The sequence below is a fragment of the Microtus ochrogaster genome, chromosome 2 (genome assembly GCF_000317375.1).
Source record: "Microtus ochrogaster isolate Prairie Vole_2 chromosome 2, MicOch1.0, whole genome shotgun sequence".
Lineage (NCBI taxonomy): Eukaryota > Metazoa > Chordata > Mammalia > Rodentia > Cricetidae > Microtus > Microtus ochrogaster.
In genome coordinates, this window is record NC_022010.1 from 17,083,972 (window position 1) to 17,089,971 (window position 6,000).

Consider the following 6,000-nt stretch of genomic DNA (forward strand, 5'->3'; position numbering starts at 1 on the left):
AGTTGACCACCAGGCATCAGTGATGGCAGCACAGCTCTGAGACCTCAAAGTCCCAGCAAAATCTCACACCTGCCTCTGTGGTCCAGTCACGAGGTCATGAACAGTGTGTTGGTCTGCAAGATCTACCACCCCATACCAGAAGGAGGTGGCTCCTCAGACTGACAACCATGGGCTTGTTCACCCTGAAGCCTCCTGAGACTAAGGGAGGGAGTCTGAGTTTGGAGCAAAAGAAGGAAGCAGATGCATTCTTTTGACCAGCCCTATGGCTCAAGTTATATGATCCAAGTTGGCCCTCTCTGCTCTAAGCCACAGTTCTGTCCCAGGCCCCCAGAAAGGCTAAACAGAAAAAGACAGGACTTTCCACATCAATAGCTTAAAAACATGGGGACTCACAGAGAACGCTCTGGTTTTGGATCAGGACTCGAGGTCCTGATCCTCGAGTATGAAGCTTCCAGTCCCATTGATACAGAAAGTTCTGCTTCGCTCTCTCTACCTCTGAAACCCAGCCACATCCTGTCTGAGCCTCTGATCCCACAGAACATGAAACCAAGTCCCCAAGGAGAGCTACCATCCTTACTGAGGGTACTGGCTTCCCAGGGAATGGGGCAGGGGTTGAGGTGGCAGGCCTCCCTGGTCCACCTCCCTGACCCAGCCACCGGTGGGGACTGTAGACCTGATTGGGCCATTGTGCCTTTGATGAGGCTCACTCTTAATGACAAGAATGATGAAACAGTCATTCTCAATATCACAGTCCCTAAAACTTCATGGAGGCTGGCTTTGCAGAGGTGACACCCCAGAAGCTGAGAGGAGCCTGGATGACAGACTGAGAAAACAGCTTGATGCTTCAGGACTCTGAACTCTGCCCACTCCATAAACTTAGAAAGTTCAAGCCTCTGACAAGACCTCAGCCATGACCTTAATTCCAGCTTGTAGAGTCCCTAGCACAGAACTCAGTTATGCCCAGTCTCTGACTGTGGACACTGGAAATGAGAAGCATGATTTCGAGGCTTTGAAGTACATGATCTGTACCTAATACCGAATGAGGGCTGTTCCATACACTCCTGGTCCTCAAGGATTCACGGCCAGGAAACAAATCCAAAGAAACAGCCAGGAGAACTCCAGGGTAGTTGAAGACAAGCTGGGCACAGAGCCCAGAGGGATATGGGGCATGGGATCTGTTAGAGGGAAGTCTGATCCAGTCCACTCAGGCAGAGCCCAAGAGGGGGCAGGGCTACTCCAGCAGGGGCTCTGGGCAGACAGCAGCTAGGGCTATAAACTTCAGGGCCTAGGAGCAGGGCTCAGGAAAGCTGAGGGGCCCCTGAGCAGATCTGTGGGCCAGGGCCAGCACGGAATGGATCTGCAAGCACCAGGCTGTTTACTGCTCACTCTCGGGTCCGCTCCCAGCCTTGCACAGTCCAAACAATGCTCCATGCCTGTGGGAAATAAAGTCACCTCCCTGCTCTTGAAATCACATTTGTCCTCAGATGTCAGGGATGCGCCAGCTTCCCTTTCCTCTGCAGAGCCACTAACGTCAGAGGAATGATAAAGGCTCTACCGCCACGGACTAGTGTTAAGGAGGAAAGAATCACTGTGAAAGAGCCATGACTTTATGAAGACACATTGCTGAGGTGAAGTGCGTTGGAGCAGAAAGGCCAAGCTGTGATGGATGAATCTAGTTCTAGGTGAGTGGGACTCAAAAAGGAGCACCAGTCACCGGATGCAGAGCAGACAGCCTGGGACGGACACCTGGGGAAAGTGCTGGATGTTAATGTTGATAGAGATAAAAGAAGGGAAGGGCCATCCTAGAGACACAGGAAGGGGACGTGCAGACCAGGCCAGGCCACCTCAGAGAAGCAAGATGGTTGAAAAGTAGCTGGTGCCAACAGGTGGTGGGGACAGTGTAGCTCTGCAGATGGAAGTGAGTGGGTAGAACAGCAAAGGCCAGTACTGGAGTCTCTACTGGCAGATGCATGCGGAGAACTTACTCTCACAGGCACAGACAGGATGCTACAAGTTGAGAGCCATAAGAAGGGCCTGAAGTTGAGCATCCAAAACTCAGTGGAAGGACAGAGCCATGTGAGCACAGCTTTATTAGGGATGGGGAGTTTCGTGTGGAGTGGCCTGGAAGGCAGAGAGAACAGCAGTTCCTAGACTGGAATTCAAAGAGCTTCGAGAAACTGTTAGATGTTCTCAGAGCAATGCCGGTGGTTCTCAAAGCCACTGAGGCCTCCCTGCTGTCTACAGGCTTGTGCCACCTGCTAGCCTCTGGAGAGCCTCCCAGTGTTAAGAGAAGGCCATGAACCATGAGGGCCATATCCAGTCTTCCCCAAATCTTAGCTGCCAGGACTCCAGGCTTTGTCCAAGCCCCAATTATTAAGCCATTAAGTTTAATAGTTGATGTTCTCTGAGCCTGCTAAGAAGAAGCCTTCATTCCACCTCAGTGCCCTTTCTATGAACCAGAGACAAGCTCCAGACCAGAGCTCAGTGGGATAGACTGTAGAGTGAGCTATTGGCTCATATCTCCATATCCACAGCCTCCTTCATCATTTTCAGGAAATGCCCTGACTTGAGCTGACCTGACCACTTCACGTTTCATTTCCTTTGCTCCTGAAAACCATTATCTACTTGACCCTGTGATAGGAAAACCAGGTCCCATCCAGTGAAACTGAAGCAATCAAGGTTCCTGATGTCTCCACCCAGACCCCTCCCGAGGGCTATCCATGTCTGACTTCTTAGAAGTCCAGCCACAGTTCCCTCTGCCCCCTTTTCCCACAGCTTCTTGCTCTGGGATGGGAAGTCAGCAGCCTGGAACATATGGGGGCACATAAGGTCTGCCTAAAGAACTCCTGGACATGGGAAGACCCCCATAAAAAGGACAGAAAGCTGCACCATGAGACCACTCCCAGCCCTCTCTATCTGCCAAAACTTGGGGATAAGATTAGTATGTCTCTTGGATTTGGAGGGTCCTTGTTCCCATAAACCTTTACAGTAGTCAGGGAACCAAAATGGCAGTGGGGTCCCTGTAAGTTCATTCTGCAGGCCCAAGTGCACTGTAGGTCAGATGGGATGAGAGGTCAGAGACCCTCAAAGATTCTGGCAAGATCAGCAATGTAGAATTGAAGGTTGAGTAGCTCAAGGCACTGTGCACCTGCCCTGGTTAGTTAGAGACATCCTTGTGAAGCACACGCCCCCAGCTGAAAACTAAGGTTGAGAACATCCTAAGGAACCGACCCATGACTCCAGGGCAGGAGGAATACCGAGGTAGGGGACTCCTTTCTTGGACTGCAGAGACATCCTCAATCATACAATGTCCTGGCTTTACCTTTTTATTGATTTTATTGAGCTATATATTTTTCTCCATTCTCCTCCCTTTCTCTCTCCCCCCCCTTCAACCCTCTCCCATGGTCCCCATGCTCCCAATTTACTCAGGAGATCATGTCTTTTCTACTTCCTATGTAGATCAGATCCATATAAGCCTCTCTTAGGGTCCTCTTTGTTGTCTAGATTCTCTGGGATTGTGAATTGTAGACTTTTTTCTTTATGTCTAAAAGCCACTTATGAGTGAGTACATTTATTTATTTTTCTGGGTCTGGGTTACCTCACTCGAAAGCAAGTTTTCTAGCTCCATCTATTTGAGTGCAAATTTCAAGATGTCATTATTTTTTTTCTGCTGTGTAGTACTCCATTGTGTAAATGTACCACGTTTTTCTTATCCATTCTTCAATCGAGGGACATTTAGGTCGTTTCCAGATTCTGGTTATGACAAAAAATGATTCTATGAACATAGTTGAGCACATGTCCTTGTGGCACGATTGGGCATCCTTTGGATATATACCCAAAAGTGGTATTGCTGGATCTTCAGGAAGGTTGCTCCCTAATTTTCTGAGAAATCACTATATTGAAATCCAAAGTGGCTGTACCAGTTTGCACTCCCACCAGCAATGCAGATGTGTTCCCTTTACCCCACATCCTCTCCAGCATAAGTTGTCATCAGTGTTTTTGATCTTGGCCATTCCTACAGGTGTAAGATGGAATCTCAGAGTTGTTCTGATTTGCATTTCTCTGATGACTAAGGATGTTGAACATTTCCTTAAGTGTCTTTAACCATTTTAGATTCCTCTGTTGAGAGTTCTGTTTAGGTCTGTACTCCATTTTTAATTGGATTATTAGTTCTTTTGATAATTAATTTTGTGAATTCTTTGTATATTTTGGAGATCAACCCTGTGTCTGATGTGGGGTTGGTGAAGATCTTTTTCCATTCTGTCATTTTGTCTTGTTGACCTTGTCCTTTTCAGTTTCATGAGGTCCCATTCATCAATTGTTTCTCTCAGTGTCTGTGGTGCTGGGGTTATATTTAGGAAGTGATCTCCTGTGCCAATGTGTTCAAGTGTACTTCCCACTGTCTCTTCTTTTTTTATTCTTTTTTAAAGGTTTTTTTTATTACATATAATGTTCTGCCTGCATGTGTACCTGCATGACAGAAGAGGGCACTAGACATCATTACAGATGGTTGTGAGCCACCATGTGGTTGCTGGGAATTGAACTCAGGACCTCTGGAAGAGCAGCCAGTGATCTTAACTACTGAGCCATCTTTCTAGCCCCTACTTTCTCGTCTATGAGGTTCAGTGTGGTTGCTTTTACACTGAGGTCTTTGATCCATTTGGACTTGAGTTCAGTGCATGATGATAGATATGAATCTATTTTCATTTTTCTACATGTTGATATTCAGTTATACCAGCACTGTTTGTTAAATATGCTTTCTTTTTTCCATTTGATATTTTTTGCTTCTTTGTCAAAAATTAGGTGTTCGTAGGTGTGTGGATTGATATCTGAGTTTTTGATTCAATTCCATTGGTCCTCCTGTCTGTTTTTACGCCAGTACTAGGCTGTTTTCAGTACTGTAGCTCTGTAGTAGAGTTTGAAGTCATGGATTGTAATGCCTCCAGAAGTTCCTTTATTGTACAGGATTGTTTTGGCTATCATGGGTCTTTTTGTTTTTCCATATGAACTTCAGTATTGTTCTTTCGAGGACTGAAGAATTTTGCTGTGAATTTGATGGGTTTTCTTTAAGGGATTTGTGGATTTCTTCCAATTTTTGGTTTGTCTTTTTCTCCATTTCTTTGAGGGAATTTTCAATTTCCTCTTTAAGGGCCTCAAACATTCTCCTAAAGTTATTTCTTAGGTCATTTTCTTCTGCTTTATCTATATTGGGGTGTTCAAGTCTCGCTGTTGTGGAGTCACTAACTTTTGTTGGTGTCATGTTGCTCTTTGTGGTTTTGAGTGAGTTTGTACCTTGTCTACCCATCTTTTTCTCTGATTGGTGTAGTTAGGGCTGTGTCTCTTGTGACTGATCTTCCAGGTGGCAGTGGACCCAAGGCTCAGATGGTTGCTCTTTGTGGTGTGGTCAGGGCCACAGTTCCAGTCACCCCGGAAGTCACTCGGTAGTCTCAGAGGTCACTTAGCACTCTTGGGGATCACTCTGCAGTCCTGGGGGTCGATCAGAACCCCCATGGAAGTTGCTTGCTTGGGGCTGCTTCTGCTGATGTCACTGCCTTGGGCCTGCTCCAGCAGAGATCGCTGGCTCAGGCTTACTCCAGTGGAGGTTGCTGGCTCGGGACTGCTCTCCCAGAGGTTGATGATTTGTGCCCGGTCCTGCAGAAATCTCTGGCTTGGGCCTGCTCCCTCAGCAGTGGCTCGCTTGTTCCTGCTCCTGTGGAGGTTGCTGCCTCAGGCCTGCTCTGGTGGAGGTTGCTGGCTCAGGCCTTTTACCACAGATGTCCGTGGCTCGGGCCTGCTCCCTCAGAGGTTCCTGACTCGCGCCTGGTCCCACAGAGGTCTCTGGTTCAGGCCTGCTCCCTTGGCAGTCACTCCCTGTACCTGTTCCTGCTCCTGTGGAGGTTGTTGTCTCGGGCCTGCTCCACCTGAGGCCCTGTTCCTACAGATGTCCCTGGCTCAGGCCTGCTCCACCTGAGGCCCTGTTCCTACAGATGTCCCTGGCTC